The sequence below is a fragment of the Miniopterus schreibersii genome (genome assembly GCF_964146895.1).
Source record: "Miniopterus schreibersii genome assembly, chromosome: 1".
In the NCBI taxonomy this organism is placed as follows: Eukaryota; Metazoa; Chordata; class Mammalia; order Chiroptera; family Miniopteridae; genus Miniopterus; species Miniopterus schreibersii.
This window is the reverse complement of record NC_138101.1, coordinates 6,098,793-6,125,696: the sequence shown is the minus strand read 5'-3', so window position 1 is coordinate 6,125,696 and position 26,904 is coordinate 6,098,793.

The window sequence follows — 26,904 nt, the reverse complement described above, 5'->3', positions numbered from 1 at the left end:
CCAGCACGCACAGGTTCTCATGTGATGACTGAGGTACAAGAGACCTGGAATAGGCACACTCTCATTTCCACCCCATTCTATTGTCAAAGCCAGTCATATGGCTGAATCTAGACGCAGAGTGAGGACAATGAAAGTCACATGGACAAGGGTGTCAGCACCAGAAGGGAGAAGAATTGGGACCATTTTGGAATGTACTGCAATAGCCAAAATCTCTGGGGACTTAAAATATACCAGGATATGTGCTAAATGCTTCACATGCATTAGTATACAACAGGGTTACTAGGGTTTTGCAGATTAAGAAACTTGAGCTTATGGAGCTTAAGAAACTTGCTAAAACTCACACAACTACTGAGAAGCAGAATTAGAGTTTCAATCCCAAACCGTCTAACTCCAGATTTTTTTTTATCAATCTCCCACATTTTGATAAAGTTGAAGATGCAGGCAGAAACCACGATCACATGACATTGAGGTGCCCAACTGCTGTGTTGTAATATAACTCTGCTCAGGACAGGATGTTACATTTCCCTCATTATTTGCTCCTATTTATCTGGACTGCCTGGGTTTGAATTTCAGATCTACAACTAATTAAATATGGTTAGCTCAGACAAGTCATTTGACCACTCTCCCTCCCTTTCCTTCATCTGTAAAAGGGGGTTAAATTAAAATATCTACCTTAGAAGGGTGTTATATAAATTAAATGATGGAATAAGTACTAATTATTTGTAACAAGGCTATCTAACAAGTACATAGGGTTTGCTATGTGCCAGGCACTATTCAAACTACTTTTCATAAATTATCTCTTCTAATCTTCGCAGGGACTTGTAGGCGTAGTACTAATATTCTTCTCAGTTTATATACAAGGAGACTGAGACACAAATAGTTTAAGCAACATTCTTCAGGTCACAGAGCTGGTAAATGGCAAAAGTGGGATTCTAACTGGGCATTTCACTTCTTGATACCTACTTTCAAATCAAGAATAGTCTGATTGCTGAACACAGCAACAACGTTTTTATTGAGGTTGATGTTGTGTTATTTCAGAGAAGGTGCTCAGGGTCATGCCTCCATCATGGTTCTATCAGTGGGCTCATTAACCCCCTGTCTGCGAAGGGACTGCCTAATGGCCTAACAGAGCCAGAGAAGGACACTTGAGGACTCCCGTGTCCTAAAGAGGAAGCTGAAACACCAGGGCTGCAGTGCTCCTGCCCAGGCTGTTCCTCTCATTACAGATCAAAAACAAATAACTCTCAAGAAACCCACTTACGAGGCCCTGAACTGGATCCTTTGATAGGGAAGCAGAGAAGGCACTTAATGCTTAAAGTCATGTCCCTGAAGTGTTTGCTGCTTCTGGGACGATTGAGCTAAATGGCTCCAAATAAATAAGAATGAGCTGGAGATAAAGGTGTCCTCAGCTTCCAGGCCTGAGAGATTGGGTGTGAGCAATACACACACACACAGACACACACACCGAGGGCTGCATTTTGGCTCAGACTCCTGTGTTCCCCAAAGTCAAGCCCTGTCCTTTGCAGTGATATTTTAAAATGAGACTAATAAATCACAATCACAGCTTCAGTTTCATCCCATCGTCAGAACCGTCTAATACACCTGGGAACACAGAAGGGCAGAAAGATTGACTAGCTCACCCAAGGTCACACTGCTGGAGGTAGCAGCAGAAATGTTCATCCCATGTTTTCCTTCTGCCTCTCTTGCCTCTGCCCTCCCAGCTACAATGTGTTTGGGAAGAGCTTGCTCCGTAAAGGCGATCATCTCCACCCAACTGTGAACCAGAGTCCCCTCGGGGTCCTCTCCTCATCTCTCTTCTGCCCATGAAAAGGGAAGAGTATGTATCAGGGTAAATGGCAAGAGAACTCGATTCAGAAACATAAAACAAAGCTCCCCTCCTCGAAGGTTCTGTCACTTAGTACATTTGTAAGAAGTCACGAGTGCATTCTCTAAGCAGAAGGAAGACCCTAAAAGATTTGGATCTACTGGTGACTCTTGTTGAATGGCATTTAAGGATATTAAGTCAAGTGGTAATGTAGTATACAAATTACAGGCGAAAGGTCCAAACTCAGAGAAACAAGTTAGGAAGTAGTAGAAAAGACAATTGTGTGTTTGCCATGCCATTTCCTCTTCCTCTACATACAAAAACAATGTGAATTTTCCAGTCCACCCTGTAATTAGTTGGAAGCCATGAAACTGACTTCTGGCCAATAAAGGTGGGTCAAAGTGATGAAAACCATTTTCAGCCACTCCAGTATTAGCAGTCTATCCTAGAGGATTACTGTACAGTTGCATGAAATTATATTACAAAAATGTTCATGCAGTGTTGTTCATAATGGTGAAAACTTAGAAAGAGCCCAGAGCCCAGCATGTACTAAATAATTACTTGTTATATACAAAACTTGGAATTGTGTGAAGCCTTCTAAGTGAATAAAATAGTCCCAGTTATTATGAGTAGCTTATGTCATACTAACCCTCCTATTGAGAACAACCTAAAAGCTGGATTAAATACATTTTAAAAGGACATTTTCTGAAGCCATCAGAGAGCAGCCAAGGCAGATAACAATCGAGGTTAGAATTTCAAAGAGAAAGAAAAAGTTCCAAGATGAGCCTTGCTCATTGCCACTTTGTTCCTACAGCCTTTGTCAATCTACAGCAAGGGGCAAAGGAGATAAATAGAAAGCAAGTGGAGTTGGCAACAGCATCGCTGAAAGAGGAAGACAAAAACTGGAATTAAGGGTGATCAAGGCCCATGTCACAGAGAACAGGGCACCACAGAGAAGCGAGCCCAAAATTATTCACGCAATTTCCCCCCAATTACTCCCTGATTCTAAACTGTGCATTCATGGAGCTAAATAATAAAAAATCAAGCAGAAAATAGCTGCTAAGAGGTTAAAATTCTGAGCAGAGATTAAGGCAGTTGTTTGGTGGTGGGAAAAGAGGAATTGGAGTCCTGAGACATGGCAGAAGGCCCTGATTGAAAACTTGGGCTTTCTGTTGAGAACATTACCTGAAGCAAGGGAACACATACAAAGATAAGCCCTGATAAAGCCAGACACTCGGGATTAATTGGATCAATTCCCCTACTTTAACATAACTGCCAGGAGGAAAGCAAATCTTCTCTCCAGGAAACTAATGTCATCCAGAGCTTATAAAATTTTCCCGACACAATGTTGAGCATTTAATAAAAAAAAAAAAATTAAAAGTCATTACAGGACAAAACAACAAGTGATCAAAAACCAAAAGAAAAAATAGACAATAGAAGCATACCCAAAGTTAATCACACAATTGAATTTTCAGACAGACTTTAAAGAAACTATGATTAATGAATTCAATAAAATACAGGATGAGATGGAGAGTTTTACTGTCTATAAATGAGTATCTATAAAAACTAGATAAGTAGACACATTAAAATTAAAAACTATAGTAACTGAAATTAGAATATAAAGGCAGATAAAGATAGCTAAAGAGAGAATTAGTGAACTGAAACACATCAGTAAATATGTCCATATTGATGTACTGAGTGCAAAGATGAATACAGAGGAAAAAGGGGGAAAAGACGTATGGAACACGGAAGAAATGTCTAGCATATGTGTAAAAGAAGAAGAAGGAGAAAGATAATTGATCAGAAAAATATTTAAACACAGACTAGGGGAGTGGGAAGGGTGGGACTGGATGAAAGAAGGTGAAGGGATTAGCCAAAGGACATATATTCATAGCCCATGGACACCTAACTGCAGAATACAAATTTTTTGTCAAATACACATATAACACTTACCAATTGATCATAGGCTGATCTATAAAGCAAATTTCAAAGAATAATTAACACACAGTATGTTCTGCTGAGCAATATGACATCAATGGTATTAAGTTAGAAATCAATAACAAAAACAGTGAAATCCCCAAGTGCTTGAGGATTAATCAATAAAACAGTAAAGTGGGGGAAAGCATAATGAAAATTAGAAAATATTTTGAACTAAATTATGATAAAACTATGTTATAGCAAAGTTCGTGAGAAGCAGATAAATCGGTGTTTAGAGAAAAATATGTCGTCTTAAATGCATATCACATGTTTTTTTAAAAGAAAAGGCCAGCCCGGCCGGGCGTGGCTCAGCGGTTGAGCGTCGACCTGGGATCCAGGCGATCGGGGTTCAATTCCCGGTCAGGGCACATGCCCAGTTGTGGGCTGGATCAATGACTCTCTCATCACTGATGTTTCTGCCTCTCTCTTTCCCCCTCCTTTCCTCTCTCTGAAATCAATAAAGATATATTTAAAAAAAAAGAAAGAAAGAAAAGGCCAAAGATACATGATCTAAGCTTTTATCTGAACTAGCACACACAAAAAAACAGTATATGAAATTCAAAGGAAATAGAAAAAAGAAAATCATAAATATAAAAAAATAGTAAAATAAAAGCAAAATACTATGCAAAAAGTCAGTAAAGTAAAATTTTAGTTATTTTAAAACATTGATAAAATTTATAAGCTCCTTGCAATTCTAACTATGAGAAAGTACAAATGAAAGGTCACAAATTACCAACATCACAAAAAAGAGGAAATCATCACGGTATCTACAGTCATTAGAGAGACAATAAATAGTATCAAAACTTTTGCCAATTAATTTGAAAGGTTAGAATAAATAGACATTTTTTGAAAGTACAGTTTACCAAAACTGACATTAACTAAAGATCTGAATATTCTTAAATCTATTTTTTTTTCAAGCAGCCTCATGCCTTTTTCTTTATCTTTATTGTTGAAAATATTAGAGATGTCCCCCTTTTTCCCCATTATTCTTAAATCTTTTTTAAAAAGTTAATCCATACGTAAAGTCTTCTAAGAAAGAAAACTTCAGAGCAAGATAGCTTAACCAGAGAATTCTTTCACATATTAAAGTAACAAATTGTGCCAAACTTGTACAAAGAGTAATATCTCACTATTATATTGGCATAAAGTCAATCCCAAAATCTGTCAATAAAATTACAGAACAAAATATCACAGACTAATCCCTCTCATAAACACACATTCAAGAGTCTGAAACAAAGTAAGAGCAAATCAAATTCAGTGACACATAAAAGGGTCGTAAACTATAACAATGCAGGGTTTGTTCCAGCCGTGCAAAGCTGGCTCCACATTGTTTAAGTCAATCAGTGTTTTTAACAGGATGAAAGAGAACCCCACATGAACGTCTAAATTAGTGCAGAAGAACTATACATTTACAATTAAAAAAAAATACTCTGGAAAACTAAAAATAAAAGGAAACTCCCTTAATCTGATAAAGAATACTATCTGGTTAAAAAAAAAAAAAAAAAAAGTTAATGGTTAATGGTGGACTGTTAGAAGCTTTCTCCCTGAGAGTGGAAATAAAATAAGAGTCTGCTGACCAAGATCCTCTCCTTGGTCAAACTTCAGTCAAGCTCCTCTGAGCTCTCTGCTCAACTAGCACAAACCTGGGGCTTCCATTTCCATCTTTGCAGAGTCCAGTTTTAACAAGAACTCTGCAAGGTCAGTTTAGCCAGAATCCCCCAATTTCAATATTGATCATCTCCATGTTTGACCAAATTTCCAACTCCCACCATTTCTCAGGTAATATTCAGTCACCCTATCCTGCTTTCAACAAGAGTCCCGTTAGGTAGGTTAGCAAAGAGTTACCCTACCATCTTAGTAAATTTTTATCCACCGGCCCCACTGACACCACTCTGCTGCTTGTCTACAAATCCCCACTTTTCTTTGTTGTATTTTGAGTTGAGCCCAACCCCTCTCTCCTACTGCAAAACTCATTACAGTAGTCCCTACGGCTATCACAACAGTTCTAAATAAAGTCTGCCTTGCTATTTTAACAAGACCCATGAATAATTCTTTTATTAACACTGCTATCACCTCTTCTATTAATTATTACATAGAGGTTTTAACCAGTGCAATGTGATACAAAAATTAAATTAAAAATTGAATGAAAGGAAAAAAATAAAGTTATTTTTCACAAAATATGATCATAGAAATAGAAAATACAAACTAAAAATAAATTATGAACATAAATAAGGTAAGTTTTTATTCCAAAGCCAGCATACAAAAATTAATTATACTTCTACATTCCAGCAATAAACAATTAGAAATAGAATTTACAGAAATACAATTTATAATACCTACCATTAAAATACATTAATACCTAAGAATAAGTGTAATTTTTTAAGTGGCAAGCCTTCTACATAGAAAAAGCACAAACATTACTAATAGAAAATTAAACAAGAAATAGATGAAGGGTTATACCATATTCATAGATCAGAGAATTCAATAAATTAAAGATATAGATTATCTCCAAATTGATTTATAGATTTAATTCCAACAAAAAGCTGATGGAAATTGATAAGATAATTCTAAAATAAATATGGAAATAAAAATTTGGGGGACTAGCAAGTACAATCCTGAAGAAGACCAAAGCTGAATGACTTACACTACCAGATACCAACTCTAATAAAACTACAATTCTATGTTTTGTAGTAGTGATAAGATAGACAATAGACTAAAGGAATACAGTAGAAACTCCAGAAAGAGGCCCATCCATATACAGACTTCTGATTTATCACAAAGTTCACCCATGAAATGCAGTAGAAAAAGTATGGTCTTTTCGACAAATAATGCTAAATCAGTTAACCTTTCTCCGTGTCTCACACCACACACAAAAACTGATTTCAGATGCATCATATATCTAATTGTGATAAGTAACAATAACACTTACAGAAGATAAGAAAATAGCTTCATTGGGTAAGCAAAAATTACCTAAAAAGAACACAGAAAACTAACCATAAAAGAAAATACAGATAAATTAAACTTTATGAAAAGATGCCTTAAGGAGTGAAAAGGCAAAGCACAAACTGGCAGAAGATATTTGCAATACATGCATCCAATAATGTCTTTGTATTCAGCCTATATAAAGAACTCCTATAAATCTGTAAGAAAGAGAAAAACACCACAATAAAATATAGGCAAAAGTCTTGCCCAGGCACTTATGACAAGAAGCTAACCAAGTGGCTAGTAAACAGATTAAAAGGTATTTAGCATCCCTATTCTTAAGGGAAATGCAAAGTAAAACCACAGTGAATTACCTCTAAACAATCACAAAATTAGCTGAAATTTAAGCGTGTGTTTTTTTAAATGACCATACCAAGTGTTGGCAAAGATGTAGAGCAAATGGAACCCTCATACACTGCCCATGGAAACACAAATTCTTATAATCACTTTGGAAAAACTGTTGGCAGTAGCAACTAGTGCTGAATATGCACATGACTTATGTCATAGCAATTCCGCTCCTAGGTATGTGCCCAAGAAAAATGTATATATACATGTTCATCAAAAGACATGTATATATAAAGGCCATAGTATAATTAAAGTAATGTTATATAGTATTATTCATAGTAGCCCCAAACTATAAACAATCTAAAAGTCCACCAAAAGCAAAATTACTTAACTGATGGAAATATTTTTTAAATAAAAACTTCTGAAAAGTGATTGGAAAAAGACAGCTTGAAATGATATGTGATTAAAATAAAGACATGGCATCAAGAGACATTTAGTATAAAAAATAATTTGAATTTGATCTTTTTGCCCTAAAGAATGTCTGAGCACAGAAAGTGAGGGAGAGTCTAGGAGTCAGCAATGTTTCAATAGGGAGCCATAACCCTGGTATCCAAATTCCATATTTTAACCCAAAATTACGTATTTTAAATTAGCCAAAGTTAAAGGACTTGTCCAGGTCTTCTATTGCCCTTCTCTGCCCTGCTTCCAGGACTTGCCTATATGCTATATTTTAACCTACTTTATTTCCCTCCGAAGTCTCCTCTATTTTCCCCCTCAGGAACACAATGTATTCTACTATATTACTTCCAATTACCATTTAATAATTTATGAAATTACTCAGCATCATACCTGCAGTATTTCAGTCAGGCTCCATTACATTGTAATGAGGTTTGATTTAACATGGTCATTATAAATGCTGCTAAAGGTTAATGGAAAAAAAGTTTCATCTCACTGAATTTTATTTCAATCATTTAGAAATAAAATAAGCATCTGTCACTAAACATGGGACTTCTCTTTCCTGTGAGCATCAGGGTATGGTCATGTCTCTCACACAGGTTTAGCAGAATATTAGGAACTAGGTTCTGGCAGGAAGCCAACCTGTGGGAGGCATGGTGTAGAGCAGGGTTTTCCAAGGATTGTGCCATAGACCTCAGGGGCGGGACAATCTGTGCTGTGGAGGACTGTCTTTCACATGGCAGAATATTCAGCGTTCCTGACCTTTGCCTGCTAAATTTGCCTAGAGCATCTGTTATTGCTACAGCCTGAAGTAGCCCAGCAAAATTCCAAATGCCCTCCAGGGGGCAGCATCTATGCCCAATTGGTCCCGCTGGTTTAAAAGCTTGAGCACTAGTTTGCAAGTCTAGTTTTGAAAGCCTACTTTATGCTAAAGTTTTTATAATGCAATAAGAGAAAAGGGTAACTGTGATCTCTACCATCCTCCAAGGAAGGTGGCTACTTTGTTTTGCCAGTTCTTTCAGTGACCTGAGGGCCATCTTACACCAACTCTCAAGAACCGATCAGCACATCTCTTCCCACACCTCTGTTCAGGGACCTTCCATTGGTCCTTTGAAATCAGCCGCAATGGGAATTTCAGGAGAGCACGCAGCTAAAACTCACTAGTCACCGTTGTTCATAATGGATACCATGGAGAGTAGCTAGGGAGACCTGAATTGTTATGTATTACAGAAAGAAAAGAGCTTGTGGCTCCAAGGCAACAATGGAGAAAGAAGGGCTGCAGAACAGAGAACAAAGAAACAAAGTGGAGAAAATTACAGCCTTACTCTTGTTAAAATTAATTTATAGGATCAAAATGGAGCTGCTCCTGCCTGGGGCGCCACATCGGCAAACCAAAACAGAGATAACTGTGTCCTTGTAAATGTTCGGCTTGAAGAGAAACCCAACATAACCCATGAGCCAGCCCAGAGCCCAGCCAGCTCTGGGCCTTCTCACCCTAACAGCAGTGGTTCCCTGGCCCAGCCTCAGGCACCTTCTATTGCTCTCTACCTTGTTCTTTCTTCTTTCCTCTGTAAGAGCTTCCTGCTCTCTTCCCCGTGTTGAAGTTCTCTGAAAAGAGTTGGCTTCATGAAGGGTTAAATAGAGTTTGTATATGCCACTAAACTGTCTTCTTTAACCATTTTTTTCACACCCTGTTGTGACCATCCATCTTAAAAAGAGCTCAAAGCAAGGGGGCAAACAATGAAGGCGCTGAGCGTTGCCTAAATGTCAGTCTCTCCATTCATTCAACTTTTATTGAGCACCTGCCAGGGGCCAACCATTGTTCCAGGCACTCAGTTTTCATGGCCCTTCAAAGACAACCCACATACATAAAGAAACATGAGCCAGAGGGGATCCATGGGGAAAAAAAACTCCAGAGAATATGTAGAAACTTTACAGAGGATTTGGAACATTTCCTTGGAATCAGTAAGGTGCCAATCAAATCACACTTGGGTGTGAAAGGAGCAAGAAACTGCATTTCATATGGAAAACCGAAATTTAACAGAGGCCTCCTTGAGATGAAACATCCAATTTCCTGGCACCCAAGACTGAATTGCTTCCCCTCCCTCTGCTCTAAAAGCATATCCCTCACCAACCCCTGGATCCTGCCACTTGGGAGATGGCGGACTCAGGGCATGCCAGGGTGGTGCGGAGTCTGCAGATTGTGTGACATGAAGACACTGAGAAGCTCAGAGGGAACATGAGAAGCTCAGGGGGAACATGAGAGCTGCCTTCAAGGGTCTGTGGGCTGTTGGGTTAAAGAGAAATTGATGTTTCCTCTCTAGCTCTAAGGGCCAGAGTAAAAACAATGAAATAACGGGGTGGCAGATTTAACGTCAAAAAGAAAAAACTTTCTAGCTGTCACACTGATGGGCATGGGAGCCACCATATCTCAACCCTACTTGGCCATGCCATCAGGGTACAGTCCAAGTTCTTTTCAAAATAGCTCCTAGAATTTCTTGGTCTGGTTCCTGCCTGCTGCTCCAGCTCCATCGTCCATTCCACTCCTGCCTCAAATTAATGTTCAGCGAGGACCAGGCTTCGTGTCGTCTTGACACGTGCCAAGTTGCTCATTCTCAGTAGCTGGCTTCTGCCTGACATTTCCTGTCTCCTCTTTATTTGACTGTATTTGCTTATGGCTTAGGACTCAGCCCATGTATCTCTGACTGGGCCCCTCGTATCTGCTCCTGTAACATTCTATAGGCATCGCTACCATTGGCCTTCTGCATACATACACGCAAAATAGAATTTTGTCAGTGTATCTGTTAATGTAATGATTGAAAATACCTAAATGGGTTCTTATCTAATTTGGGCTCTTTATGGAATAGTCTATATTAAAATACAGACTATTCAGCAAATGTAAAGTTCACGTAGGTGATCCTTGGTGGTGCTCCCAATAGACGGTCATCTTTCAGGGCAGCTAGAGCTGAGGTGCCAAAGGGCAAACAGAACCGCCGGTTGAGGTTGGCCTGCCCTGTGCGTGGCGTCTCTGTTGCAGCTGGAGAAAAACAATGATGGCTTCAACTATGAACCCCAAGCCAAGCGTCACAAGGATACACACTCCAAATTGCAACTGCAATTTGAAATTGGGCTGCTTTCCATCGGAATAACTTTTAATCATAGTTAGAAATGTTCTTGGTCAGCACTAGTAGACTAGCTGTTCCTATTGAATGTGTCTGATTACTTCCTTTTCTCTCCTAACTCAGTGAATTGATCCAAGTTGGAGACTTTGTATGTTGTGCTCCCATGACATTTCTCCTACTTAGCAGGCGAGGAAGGAATTAAAGTAATTGGTCTGTGGTTCATTTCTTTCTTAGTTATCAGAGAAAATAACCAATCTAATCTCCTGTAAACATGCTGATAACTGGACCTCCAGGAAAATCAAGTATTGATATTTCCTAGAAGACAGTAATTTTTATGGAATCTTCTTAGCACTGTGTCCCTGGTTTAGAATCACTTGTGGTAAACAAACCTAGAATCTGTGGAATTGTGAGGCATGGTTTCCTGGAGCACATCACATCAGTTATGCAACTATCTCTGCGGTGTAAATGGAGAAGTTTCTTAACCTAAATACTCTCTTCTGTGTAGAGCAGAGACTTCGCTTATTAGGCTAGGCCAGAGATCCTGTATCTGATGCAGGACAAAAAATCCTGGGAAGTGATACAGACTGTCCCAGACCTCTCCCTGCTTCCCCTGTGCCATTTCATTCCTTGTATCCTTGAAGTTATTAATAAATCTTGGTACTTACTAGGTAAAATCTTTGATTCACATAGGTCTGACTTGACAATCCAGTCCTCTGTGTTAGCTCACTGGCATCTTACCTGCCTCAATCAATGCTGATTAAGACAAATACCCAGATAGAATGTTCCTTCTTGTGAATAAGTCAGTTCCCATTGCTGGAATTAGTACAACAGAAGCTGGAAAACAGTCTTTCAAAGATGCCATCTAGCAGGGTGCTGTGATTGATGGCAGATTGTACTAGACTAACTCTTAAAGGCCTCCAGTGTTAACATTCCATCACATAACGACCCATCTTTGAAGCTTGAGTCTCATGCACTCAAGACCTCAATTCAATGACAAGTAACCTTCAACAATGTAAAGCTCGAATTATATGGCTCCTGCTACTGCAGAGTGACATGAGGGACAGACCAAGAAGTACTGATTCTTATTAAAGCCATTAAAAATGAGATAATTCTGATATATTGGTTCCATGATCCTCAGAATAACCTTGAGAGATAAAGGAGGAAAAAAAATATTATCCTCTCTGATTAAGAAATAGATTCAAAAAGTAAAAATAATTTTTCCAAACTCACACAGCTAATCTTTACCAGAAGCAGGCCTCAAATCCAAGTCTTTAGCCTAGAGAGACAATTATTTTTTCTTTGTGTTGCACACAATGCCTGTCTCGTCTTTACCAACTGCCAGTCATGAAGTAGGCACCAATCCCTCTGAATCTGAGTTCTCTTTTTTGAAAAGTGACAATAATAAGCCCTACTTTGCAGACAACCTTGTGGATGCTTCAAGATAGTAAATGTATGTTCAATACTCTGATAAAATTCAGAGTACTGATGAATGATCGTAATGATGATTCTCTGTATCTCCACCAAATTTTATAATATCGTATCCCTTTCACATTCATTATCACTTTTGATTTATCCCAATCATGTTTTGAAATGGACTGGATGGATTTCCTTTTTCTTTTCAAGGAGGTAACCATGACTTAGGAGATCAAATGAACTAACTACAGGTGAGAAGCTGAGAGTAGAGCACCTGACTGTGTGATTATAAAACCTCATGATAGATGCTACAAAAATTTTATAAACCAACAAGAAATGTCACTCCCTCTTCCCTTGAGAAGTTTATAGCCTTAGAAACACATAGGGCAGCTTAATATGTGACATATGTTATCTAGAACACTTAACCCATTTTGGAAATTAAGTATGCAACTATGGATTTCAAACATTGTGTAGAGATCAGAGGCAGAGGGAGCTTCATTTCTATTCAATGTGTGCAGAAATCACTCTGCAGTCAGAAAGCCAAAAGGATATGACCACAACTGGCTTCCAAGCATATAACATATACAGAGCCAGACACATTGCACATGCTCTCTAAACCCTTAGTTTAATGAAGAATTCACTGTTTGGCTAGAGTATAAATACAGACAAGATGGAATGACCTTGAATTTTGTCCTGACCCATGCACTAGTAGCCAATATTTTCCCAAGAAATTCACTTAACCAGAATTTCACTGTCTTCATCAGTATTATAGACATCAGAGTGCCTGTTGGATTTGCTATAAAAGAATTCCAGCTGTCCAGGTGTCTTCCTGGGTGCAGAACTTCCTAGGTGCAGCCTTCCTTGCAATTCCGTGTGAGCCCATGGATGTGAGTGAGAGTGATGTGTGCCATGTCAAGACCTGGGACATAAAAATCTCCCAACTCCTCCGTGTTCTTCTCCTTCCTGTGGCTGGAGACCAGTAATGATATTTGGATAGCCTTAAAAGCCAGGTATTAAAGATGGCAAAGCAACTGTCAGCCTGAGTCCCTGAAAGACTGCATGGTGCAGAAATCGTCTTCCCACCACCAATCATGTCTGTTGACCTGGAACATCCATTTCTGCTTCACTCTTTGGTAAGAAGGAAACAAGTCTTCATTGTATTTGAGCTACGACATTTTTAGTTTCTTTCTTGTGGCAATTTAGCCCACACAGATGAATACAAATGATCATGAACTCTGAAACTGTAAAGAATGGTTTTTCTTCAGGACCATTATTCTAAACTCAACTCTCTCGCAGTTTAATTTTTATGACATATGCCAACTTTAAAGTCAACCTGTTCATTTTAACAATAGGTTCACAATAATAAAAATATCTCTGTGTACCGCTCTACAATTTCTCTTAAACTGTAGCTTTTATCATGACAACTCTATGTCAAAAAAATTCAGTGGTTCCTAACACCAATTATTCCAGTTTGGGCGTGATCTGATGCAAGACACAAACCAGTCACACCCTGCAGAAAGAGGTAGTTTATGGAACAGGGTAACTCTCATTTACAGCCAAGTGAGCTGAGACCCAGAGAGGTAATTTGGTGTGATTTAGGAGCACCAGGGAGGCCCTTTCCTTTAGCACATCTACTATTTACAGAGCATTACTAAAGAAAGAAGCACTGCTAAAATAAAATAGTAATAATAATAATAATGTATTAAATTGAACTGTTAATAGGTATAATAAAGGTTTCTAATCTCTTACTTGAACCCATTCCAAATATAATTTTTAAATTATTCTTTATAAAGCACTACTTAATCCTATTTTTCTTAAACTCAAGAACTTATAATGGTTTATTATTGTCCTTCACCCTGGCTTTGAAGACACCCCTCCGTGATCTGACCCTACTTTGCCCTCAAGCTTACTTCCCACCACTTTCTGTCCACCCCCCACTATACTTCACATTCACCAATCTTATCGTATCCTTAGTACCTTTGTCAATGCCTGACATTCACTCATTCCTGCTCCTCTGCCCATTTCAGTCTTGCTCAGCCTTCCAGAGTCAGTTCATTCTACCTACACCACGACAAAGTTTTGGCTAAAAGCTCCAGCCCACATCAATTATTTGACTTCTGACATCCATTACCCTCAGTCTCCACATCATTATAAATGGGTTATAATGAATTATCAAACTCTAGCATTGAGTACATGTGCTTTGCATCCACATATCACTAATTCAACAAAGAATCATTGAGTCTCTGCTAAATTCCACACATGATTCTAGACAGAGGATTTAATGATAATTTATCTTCTTTCCAAAAAGGTTTCACAGTCTAAACAAAGAACATTGCTCTGAAAAGCAGTAAGTTTCCTATTATTAATGCCATGTAAGCAGCAGCCAAAGAAGTGTTTGTTAGAAATATTGTAAGTGTTGTAGCAATGGTTCCCATAGCCAGAGGAGGTTTGAATAGACAGTCCTGTTAGGGTGTTAGGGGGTGGCTCATACTTCCTGTCATCTGGAGTCTCTATCGATAAGATACAACCAAAAGGGTCAGTTGTCAAACAAGAGGCAAACCATTGATTCATATTGACTTAGCTCACAATGATATAACAAAATATCATAAACTGGGTGGCTTAAATAACAGACATTTATTTCCCACAGTAATAGAAGCTGGAAGTCGAAGATTAAAGGTGCTGGAAGATCTAGTTCCTGGTGTAAGCCCACTTCCTGGCATGAGGACAGCCACTTTCTGCCTGTATCTTTAGATGTCAGAGAGAAAGCAAATTCTAGTCTCTCTTTCTATTCCTATAAGGTCACTAATCTCATCCTGGGGGCCTCATTCTCCTACCACATCTAAATTTAATGATCTCCAAAGGCCCCCACCTCCAAGTATTTTCACACTAGGGATTAGGACTTCAACATATGAATTTGGAGGGATATAAACATTCAGTTGATAAAATGTATTAATTAATTAATACAAATTAATTATATTTTTATTAATGTATTTATTAATTATGTTGGGGAGGAAAACAATTTTTCTCTACCTTTCTTGGCTGCTCTAATAAACAAAGGAACACAACGAAGATTAACAGGAGAGAAACAAATTTAGTTATCTATATGTGGGAGCTCACGAAAATATGAGACTCACAGTCAGTGGGGCAATTGAGAATTATATGCCATCCTGAGCACAAGAGAGGGTTAGGAGTCTGGGACTTCAAAGGGAAGGAAGACATCCAGGCCCACACTGTTTGTAGTTATTTTTGGTGATAGTGCTCTTCTTGGACCACACCTTTTATCTAAATTCTTTTAGGCAGTTAAGGGGGAAGGTAAGTCTTTTGGGTCTTAATTGTCTTCAGCTCAAAATAGTCTGCATGCCAAAGTGGCACATTCTGGGGAGACTTTTCCTGCATCCCTTTGATAACATATGTAGTAATTAAACATAAATGCAAAAATTAGTAGCCATGCTATTAACTTATCAGAGTTCCAATAACATGGACTAGAGAATGTGGCTAGTCCTAAGGCCAGCTCCTCCCCCATCAGAAAACATATCTTGAAAGAGATTGATGGAGTGAGGAGCAGAGTGAGAAGTAAGCCTGGAGAATAGAATCTGAATGGCTTTTCCCAAGCAGCTCATGAATAAGACCAAGGGCTCATCTTAACTACATAGTCAGAGGCAGAACTGGGAGACAGGCAGAAATATGTGTGGCCTTTTCATGGAGTGAGCTCCCCAAGCATGACCCACGGAAGGTACCACGGAAGGTACCCCTGGAAAGGAGGAGGGGTCACCACAGATGTTCCTTGTGTTCGTTTGCCCTTGTGGCCGCAGGAGACAGGGGGAGGGCTCCCTTACAGTAATTCTCAATATCTTTTCAAAGATATACTCTGTTGTAGCATCTAGCACAGCAGAGAGCCCTCCTGAGCCCTTTAAACCATCAGATAATCCCCATGCCAGAATGTCAGCCCACATATAAATAGACCTCCATTACCATCCATAACTCATTGGCTGGCCCCAAATGACTTACAGAAACCTCCCCTGCAAACCATGTCTCCACTTGCCTGAGTCATTCATCAGAACTTATCCAACATGTGATCATACCCTGCTGGGTTCTTAGTCCCTAACTCCAGGCCTAATGTCTCTTTCTGAACACAGTTCAGTCTCCCTCAGCTCTGCCACCTCCAGTCACCCCAGAAAATGCTCCTGTCCAGGTCCCAGCCCTCTCAGCTTTTCCAAGATTCACCCATCACTCTGTCCCCTACTTATGAGGGGATCCCATAATGTAAAACACTAGGGCATGTAGGAAGAGGTTAGTAAAAGCCTACTCATCTCATCATTTTGAACACTTAACAATTAGAATATGCCGGTCTTTACTCCTCTCTTATTTTTTTTAATATATTTTTTATTGATTTCAGAGAGAGGAAGGGAGAAGGAGAGAGAGAGACAAAAACATCAATGAGAGAGAGTCATTAATCAGCTGCCTCCTGCATGCCCCTGCTGGGGATTGAGCCTGCAACCCAGGCATGTGCCTTGACTGGGAATCGAACCCTGATCTCCTGGATCACATAGATCAATGCTCAACTGCTGAGCCACGCTGGCTAGGCATACTCCCCTCTTATTTTAATTCCTAGTAATAATAATATAACCATTTGTTAACTGCTGGCCATGATTCAAGCATATGCTAATGAATTCATGCATTATATCCTTTGACTCTCAAAACAACCTCCAAGGTAAATGCTTCTATTATCAGCTCTATTATACTGAATAATCTGGAAGTCAAGGTCTGAGAGGTGGGCACCTTGGCCAAGCTCAACAGCTAGTAAGAGACAGTACTTGCAGATGTTACCGCCAAGTCTTTCTACTTCTAGACATTAAGCCAGCGCTCTGAATGGCTAATGGTGACACTGAATCTTACCCTTGGGTCTTCCCCTTTTCTAAACAATGATGTGGGTTTGTAATGTGGTTATAATCACACCTAGAGGGTTACAGAAAACCTCTCTTCATGTTTCGGCATTGACTGTGGGTTTTATTTCCCCTTGAACACTCATCTTTGTCTTTGCACAGTGAGTTGGAGAGGCCTGGAAGTGGGAAGACAATTTTGGGCTCCAACAGGTTAGGGGACCCTGGGCAAGTTATATAATCTTTATTATTTTTACCTTTACATTAGTAAAATGGACATAACTCCACCAGCTTCGCTCTAATGAGAGGCTGCAGGTGAGAGCATTACAAAAAAAAAAAGCCAACCCAAACCATGATGTCCTCCAGTTAGTGAACATCCACTGGAGTGACACGGGGGGAGGGGAGGGCTTGTGAAACCAAGATCGGTGCAGTCCTCCCTCAGGTTTTCGACAGTATTCCGGGAGGTTGCGGGGAGCCTCCAAATTACTATTTCTAACAAGTTCCCCGGTGATGATGATGCTGTTTCGAGGACCACATCTTGAGAATGTTCACCCTAAACGAAGCGCCCAGGTGTGCTCCCAAAGTCATCTCCCTTGTGTGTTAAGGAGGGTGACAGTGTGGGCAAGGTTCCAGTTCCTGTCCGTCATCCCAGGGAAATCAGACAAAGAGACCAAAGGAACTAGGCGGGAGACTGTCCTTTCTCTCTCAGCAGTCGTCCGCCCCCTGCCTGGCTCTCGGCGGGCGGTGCGAGGAGCCTGGAGGGGGCTGAGCACGAGGTGTGTGAGCCCTACGGGTGGCATTCAGCAGCCACCAAACATCCTGGGGACCTGAGTCACAGCAGCGATGCCTGAGAAACAGCATCACGACAGAATGGAGGGCAAGGCCCCCGACAGCTGGCCCCAGCGCCGAGACAGGCCCTCGCGCAGGGGAACAGAAGCGTCGGCGTGCTCGCGGCCAGCCTCCCGGGATGCTGCAGCCGCTCTCCTGGCAGCCTAATGGCTTTTCCTCTCCGCGCCAAGGAGCCATTCTCCCCGGTGCTTTTCCGAGTGTGTCTGCGGCTGATAACGGCAGCATTTCCCTTGGAAAACGTCCTTCCCTCTCCCTCTCATTCACTGCTCTGCGCTGCCTAGAGGGGAGGAGAGACCGAGAGAAAACGAATAGCAATTTCCCACAGTGATCCCTTAGCCGCGCATGCTGGCCGGCCCGCAAGGTGAAGGTCGAGTCCAGCCCTGTGTCCCCGGTGAAGCGGGCACCTGGGCAGCCGCAGGCACCCCGCTGTGGGCACCCAGCTGCCATGACCCGTGGGTGAAGTCCTTCCTCTCTCAGTTGTGGGGAGCTGCTGAGCTGCTGCTGTGTGCCCCCAAGTCACCTGGTGGCCCTGGTGGCCGACCTCCGCCCCCACCCCGTAGGAAAGAAGGCGGGGTGGGTCCATCCCCCTCGGCAACTTCTCCAGAGTCCCCCCCCCCCGGTTTTCCACCCTCCCCTGCCGGGAACAGTCTGGTCTCCTCAGATATGCAAGTGACTCATCTCCCATCCATCAGAGATGAGACTTAAATAAATAAAAAGATACTTCACGGGGCGGCGGGGCCTAATGATAAGCAATTACAGGCAGGCAAATGAAGGCAGCACCGTGTGCGTGCGGCCTGTGAAATTGGTTAAGCAAAAAGAATGGTGGCCGTTTCGGTGATTCATCCCCGCGCTCATTTCAGAGGGAGCATTATCCCAGTTAAGTGATGCAATTAATATGAAAATGAGGGAACCATTGTTTAAGGAGATGAGAGGAGAGCAGGGAGGGGGTCCCTGGGTGCGGTGGGGAGAATGGGCCACTGAGATGGAAATTTGCATAGGTCAGTAGCAATGTGACACCTTCTGCAGGTACTCAAAGCCTCTCTTGCGTTGTAATACCTCGCCATTAAATTCTCATTATGGTGACCTGTGTCCAACACAATTCAATTTTTTAGAGTCTTAATGATAAAAAAAGTTAATTACATTCAGGTGAAAACCTTTTGTACTGGGCCCTAAAATAAAACACAGAGAGACCACTGCAAGTACCTCAGGACATGGTGGGGAGGGGCTTAAATTACTGTTTTATTAACCATAACACAATTTGCAGGTTGATTTTTCCGTGAGCTTTGCAGATCTTTTGTAATGAAGTCAAGAGTGATAAAGACAGTGTTTGTCTCTGCTATTCACTTTTTTTGCCTCTTGCCTGCTTTTCAGATGGTGGTTTTCCCCTCGGGAGCTTGCAGACCGTCTCCCAAGGGCTGGCCCGCATTTGTGGGTAGAGGAAGGGACCACAACAAGGGCACAGGTGTGGCCGAGGGCACAGCGGGCACAGAGTCCTCAGCCTGGGTCGGTGCAGGGCTGTCACCACGCACTCTGTGCCTTGGCCATGGCATTTCACACCCAGGGGGCTACACACAGAGACGGGGGAGGAAAGAGGATCTGGTTTTTACAGCTGAAGATCACGTGTAGCTTCTGCTCTGTCCTTGAGCCGGTTACCTAACCTCTGTTTCAGCAGCCTCTTGGGCAAGAAAAGGCTAATGTTAGCTTCCTTGCAGGAACTGTTGTGAGGATTTGAAATCAAGTATATGCCCATGGTGTTTCATGTGAGGTGGGGTAGGAGGACATTGTTATCCTATCACCCCTGTGGCGTTCGAATCTACACCCATTTCACATAACAGGAATGCAGTAAGCACCCGGTCCCCTCCCATGCTGAGCTTCCACTTCTCCCTTTACAAATCAGAGCTTGAATCATCACTTTTAGATCCTGACAAGATAAAAAAGTAGCAAAGATTTCTGGCTCCCTACACATAACCCAACACTGGAAACTCCCAAAACGGGAAAAGGGAGGTTGACAGATCTCTTACACTAGCCTAAGAACGGTGAGTATCCAAGGAGCAAGAGGACATGATGGGGTCCCCTGGAGGTGGCGTGGAGGGGGTAAGAGAGACCACAACCCAGAGGAGACGACATCTGGGCAGACCACTGCATCAGCATGGCAGTGGGCCAGCTGAAGTGGGAGCACCTGATAACACGCAGGCTGAGAAAGTCTCCCTTCTCCCACCCCCAGCCCCCCTTCCCCAAAGCCAGGTAACCTCAACAGAGGGGGAAGAAAACCTTAAAGAAAATTAATTCCAGGGCAAAGGGAGGGGTTGTAACTGCAGATGTTCTCCTTCAAGAGATGCGGGGCTCCTTGCCTTCCTCCCTAAGGGCATCAGGAGAAGCTGTAGCTAAGACCCGGAATGTGTCCTTTAGTGCCAGTGGAACCAAGGAGACATCAGCTCAGAGAGGGGAGTGGTACAGTACCTGGGGAATAAAGTGACTCTAGTAATGGTAGCAAAACTTACCAAACACTGGGCGTGTGCACAGCATGGTCAAATATGCTGCAAATATCAATCTGTTCTATTGCTCTGTTGCCCCCATTTTAAACATAAAAAAGAAAAAGCACAGGGAGGTTAAGCCGTTTGCCCAAGATCACACAGCTGGGCATTGGCAGAGTTGGGCTTTGGAAGTAGGCAGTCTGGCCCCGAAGCCTACGCTTCCACCACTGTACTTTACTGCCTGTCTGACAGAAATATAACAAACTGAATGATCTGTACCAGGTGAAAAAAATTAATAGACCAAATGAAACTTAAAGATCAATTTACTAAATATCCCCCAAAATGAAGAGGATACCAGAAACATAAGCCAGGGCATAAAGTTATTAAATAAATAAACAAACAAACAATGTATGAAAAACATGATACTTACAGTTGAATTTTAAAAAATAGGAGGGAAAAATATTTAAAAATAAATGACTAATAACATTCTCAAATTAGAAAAGCATGTAGGAACTATGGTTGGTAAGGTGTATAGCATACAAACATATAGGGTGGGGCAAAAGTAGGTGTATAGTTGTTTGTATAAAACATAATACAATAATTAATAAATAATAATATAAGAATTCACTCTGTTTCTTGTACTCACAACTGTAAACTTACTTTTGCCCCACCCTCTAAAAGAAACTACCCATACTTTAACTTACTTCAGAGAAAAGTAATATCAATAAATAGTTGAAAAGATATTTAAAAGTTTACAGAGGAAAAGTATCTGGTATCTCGACAGCAAAAAGAACACACACACACACACACACACACACACACACACACTAAATTAGAAGCTAAAATTTTACATCCATTAAAACTAATATTTGAATGCAAAAGTATTTTCAGGTAAACAAGACTTCACTTGGATTACCACACAAAGACCCTCTTTGTAATATACTTGGAGAAGTTTCTATAAGAAAAGAAAGAAAGAAAACTTCACAAGAAATGGGAAGTGAAATAAATTTAAAAACAAAAATCAGGAAATATGGCTGAAAGATGTTTGTAAATGTATAATAACTCTGTTGCATAGTAAGAGATTAAATTCAGTTCTCAAAAGGCAGAGACTCATAAAATGGATTAAAAACATGATCCAGTAATTTGGTGTATACAACAGATCCATTCAAAGGACTATTAAAAAGTTGAAAATAAATAAATATGTAAGTTATATCAGGTAAATATAAACCAAGAGAAAGTGAGAATAATAATTTTAAGACCATACAAAACAGAGTAGAAGGCCAAAAAAAAAAAAAAAATCAGAAGAAACAAAGGGGAATGCTTCTAAAAGAAACAATAAATCAAAAAGTTATAAAAGTCATGAACATATATGCTCCCAAGAACATAACTGCTTTAAAAAATGGGCTGACTTGAATGCTATGTGTTTAGCTTTCTGCAGTCTTGGAGTTAATAATAAGGTGTCTCAGAGCCTCGACATCCCATGTTGCTTTCTTAATTTTGCCCACAATTCTATAACACATCCCTTCATTAAAGTCTCTCCAGTTGTCATCTGAGTTGTATTTTTTTTATAGACCTTGACTGACACAACTTAACCATTCAAAAATCTCTAAAAACAAAAATCTATGTTTATATCCAGAAAAGGTAAGAAAAGGGGGTCATGTATACGTTCTAGAGTCAGACAGACCAGGGCTGAGTCTTAGCTCCCCTGCTTAACCTTTGTGTGATCCTGGGCAAGGTGCTCAAATTCCCTGAGCTACCATTTTCACAAATATAAACATTATGTAGTAACAGCTGCTTCACAGTGCTTTCGGTGATGCTGGGAATAATAAAAGTGGCAGTACTAGTACTAACTCTAATGTCAATGCTAATAATAGTAGCTGTGGATCTTGATTCTATTATTGAGCTTTTAATAGTGCAAATTATCCTCCATGGTCAATCATTCTAAGTACATAAAAGCAGGGGATATATTCTTCTAGTAGCAAGAAGACTTAATTTATAATTCTGGTTATCTTCATGTGTGCTCAAAAACACCCATAGATACCCACTGTGATGCATTGTTTAATCCACTTTTGAGGTAAAAGAGTTAATATTATGAATCAACAATCCCAGCAGATCTTACTCTGAATACATTCAGATGAGGCTTTATATAGTCAGCTACACTGTACTTGGATGTCAGGAAAAATGCCAGGACCTGGATAACAATGAATCAAAGAGAGAAGACAAGAACATGAGACCAGAGTGAAAAAAGATTCTTTGTACAGGAGGAAGGAGATGTGTTGATCCATCAGGCGGTTTGGTGGCATTTAAAAAATAAAAATAAAAAGGTATGTGCAAATATAACAGGCAGAGGGAAATCACCAAGACATAGGGATCAAAGGGATGAGGTGAGTATTGAAAATAGAGAAAAGTCAAAACAGCACCAGGACTGAAATCAAAGCATCCTTCTGTCCTGTCAAAAAGCCACTTACATTTTTCTTGCTGAGACACAAAACTCCGGAACCCATGGGTAAGCCTCAGGGATTCATGACTAAGGAAAGTATCCAAAATAGTAGCCTCTGTCTCATGAATGAATTTAGACTCTCTGCAGCCAACTTAACGCATTTTATGGATCAAAACATTCTTGAAGACGCACAACATTCTCTGCCAGTGGCTCTCAAGCATAGATGAGGCCACAGTCACCTGGGGAAGCTGCTGAAGCACATATTCCAAGGTGGAAAGCTCTGGAATAAAACCCCAGGAACCAGCATTTTTAACAGGTGGTGTAGAGCATTTTTATGCAGCCAGACGGGGAGATAACGGCAGGGCACAGGCAATCTGGGGAACCACTGTTCTACCAAGCCCCAAATGGCCCCACACCAAAAATGCTTCCTTGTTTGTTGACTTCCCTGGCATATAGCCATGTCCTATTAACAAGTTTATTTATTCAATAAATGTTTGCTGAATATCAGCCATGAGCACGAGTGAAAAATGAGGCAAAATTCCTGACCTCCCCACAAAAATTCAGTGTAGAGAGTGTCAGGCCGGGGAACTACAGGGTAAGACAAGCTCGCTAAGGAAGTACAGCAGCAGAGACAAGAGGGGCTATCAGTTTTGACTGGGGTGATCAGGGAAGACTTCATGGAAGAGGTGGCATTTGAGCCAACTTTTAAAGGATGAGCAGGATTTAAATTACAGGAAAAAGAAGGAAAAGTGCTCCAGGTGGGAGGACTGGCACAGGCAAGCACATGGAGAGGTGGGAAGGTGGAAGGGGTACTTGGCTAGCGAGGAGCAGTCCAGCATTCCTAGACTCTAGGGCACATCAGCTGGGACCCCATTATCAAAAGCCCTGAGCACCCTGAAAGGATGCTGGGCCTTTGTTGGTAGGTTGTGGGGAAACATTAAAGATTTTTCAGGATTAAAACACCCCTGATTTAAGTCTTGTTATGAGCAGACGACTCTACCGCAGTGCAAATCAAAAATTAAAGAGGCAAGACTGGAAGCAGGCACATCAGTTAACTGGCTACTATCACAGTCCGAAGGAGGAAGAATGAAGCTTAAACTAGGACAGCACTGGATGTGGAGAGAAGTGGGCGTAACAGCTCTAATCTCAGCTTTGCCCCTCACTCTATGCATGTGCTGGGCAAAGCAGTTAATCTCTCTGGGTCTCAGTTTCCGCTCTGTAAAAGGAGAGTAATAACTCTAGGTCTCCTTCCCAGGGTTATTGCATAACTACAGAAATCATGAAGTGTTTTATGAGCACAAGGAGTTAGTAACGTTAATAATGATGGTAAGTCTCACCCTGGTCGGGTGGCTCAGTTGGTTGGAGTGTCGTCCCAACGACCAAGGAGGTTGTGGGTTCCATCCTCGGTCGGGGCACCAATGGGAGGAAACCGATTGATGCTTCTCTCTTGCATCAATGTTTCTCTCTCTCTAAAAATTGATAATGATGGTGATGATGATGATGATGATGATGATGATGATGATGGTAAGTCTCTACCAATGGAAGGGAAGTCAGTAGGAGACAATTGTGAGAGCAGCCGCTCTGGAGGAGGGCAGCAGCCCCCGCCTTCTGTGTAAAACACTCTCACCTTGACGCCTTTGGAAGCTTGCGTTAAGTCCTCAAACACGCAATTCAGACAAATCCTAAATTAACCACCGCAGCAGCTCTGTCTCACTCGTTCTGGACTCTAAGCCAGCCCTTTATAACACCGGTGCATCTTAGCTCATGTATTTTCCCAAGAGGCACACATTCCAACAGCTGGGCATATTTAGAAAGTAACAGAAAAATCCACATCTCAGCTGAAGCTTAATGGCTGTAGGCAAATAAGAGAATGGTACAGATTACCTTATTAAGCAAATGGGCCGTCTTCCCTGACAGGGGGAAAGGAGGTAGTGCAAAATGTAGGTCCTTGGGGACAAGACTCAGGCTATTACGCTGATTGTGTATTTCATTCTTTTCTGGCAGGCACAGGGGGTGTCGGAGGTGATACTATTCACCCTCGTAAGTGATGTATTTGGCTTCAGCATGAGACATTCAGGGGACTTAAGTAGTGATCTCCATTGAGATTGCCCTCTATTCATTTTTTTCTTCCTCATTGGCCCCCAAGACACCTGCCAAACTTCTCTCTGAAGGTCTGATTCTGATTATCCATTTGCACATAAATATCATGAAGATATTTCAAGTTCTGAATGTCCAAAACTATGATTTTTTGGCCCCAAATCTGGTCCTTCCCTTTGTAGCCTCTTCAAAAGCCCATCAAAACCCCTTCTCCCAGGTCGGGCTTCACTTCTCCTCCTCGCCCTTACTCCCACAGTCTACCTGGTCATCAGGTCCTATCATTTCCAGCGCTGGCCCCCAAGCTGCATGGACGTCTAGAAAAGGGATTCATCCAGAACGGAGAGGGCGAGACTCATGCCCCAGCACTCATATTCTACCTCCACAGAATTCCTTGACTAATCTCAACCTGCAAAGGTCAGGAAGGAAAAACTGGGCTCCAACCTACCCTGAGTCAAACCTGATATTAAAACTATGAATGCAGAGGAGCTGAGTGATGGCCCCCTGATTTATGGAGAGACCAGAAAACCAGGACATTAATTAGAATCATTATATTTCTTAGTAAGGAGATTCAATTGACTTATAGCCAGTTCTAAGCTCACTGTCTTTCTCTCTGCATTGTTAATTGTACTTACTCATTTTTACAGTTGCTAAATTATAAGATATGCTGTAGCTGTGAACGAGAAGGAAGGATTTATGCATGTTCTATGCCAGTCTGTGCAATTGAGAGTGAAATTTAAAGTGTTAGAAGAGTTCACAAGGAAGTCAATGTTACTCTCCCCTCACAGTCCCCAGGTCTCCAGATAAGGAATCCTTGACAAAGGAGAAGGCCAGGACAGTGTTTCACTCTGCAGCCACTGTGGCCAGGCTGCAATTTGTGGCTCAGATTTCCAAACAAGTCTGTGATTCCAGGATTAGTTCAAAATTTGTCTCACTGGAGTCCCAGGTCTTCTCAGTTACTCAAACTCTACTGCAAGAGAAGTGTCTTCAACGATCAAAATTATAACCTTGAGCCTCCATTTCCAGGTATGTGGCATGTGAGTTAGAATAGCTTCTACCTCTATAACACAGGGCCTCACGCACAGAACATGTTCGATTCCTATTAGCTGGTGGTACCAATCATAGCAGTATTTCAAGGCAAAAATTTACCCAAATCCAAATCTTCTATCTGACCAAAGGACCTCCCACTGTAGTGCAATTTCCGTCTTCCAAGCAAGCCTCACTCCCCTGACAGAACCCTCCCACTACACCCGGCAACATGGCCCTGCCCCACCAACCCTAAGTAGATCAGAGACTGCCTCTCATCAACCATGGCATTACACGCATGTTACACATAGCTTTACACACATGGATGAGGACATTGTGATAGGGTGTCTTAGCAGCTATTATAAGAATCTCCCTTGTGAAAGACCCTGCATTATTTGTTTTAGAAGAAATAGTAGATGAGATATTTCAGCCAAAGGGTGAGGCCCCAAGAAGACATGCAACTAAAAACAGATGCTGGTGCTGCAGCCTTCTAAAGAAGACAGATGTTTTTGGCTGAGGGAACTTTGTTTTGTTGAACACTTAGTTGACTTCGTTCCATAAATCTAAGGAGATGAAGAATTTGGAGTTCCCCAAAGAAAACCTAGGAGGAAGATTCCTAGAAGGGATGGACGCTGCACTTTGGACGGAGAAGAGAAAGGAGGGAATCCCCGAGGCGATGGCGAATCAGTGAGCGAGACCCTCTAGTGGTTAGACATAAAGTGGGCGAGTCACTGCTTCGACCTGCGGCAGCAAAAAACATAGACCTGAGGAACTGACATGAAATCTACAAAACATATGGAGGGGCCAAGTTACCATAAGTTTTGTGAGGTCATTTCACAGCTTAAGTGATCAGCAATAGTTTAAGAGTTGGCGGTCCATAAATGATAACAGCTCATCCACTCTAAGACGCACTTTTTTTCACACTTTAACCTCTCTGCGGTCAGGATTCACCTTACAACTGATGATGTGTTACTACTAATTGGCAGAATTGTGTTTTTTCTTTCTTTCCTGGAGGTAGGGAGAAGGAGGGTGTGTCTTACAATCAGTGGCAACTCAGATACTTTGAAATATGGAGGTCGCT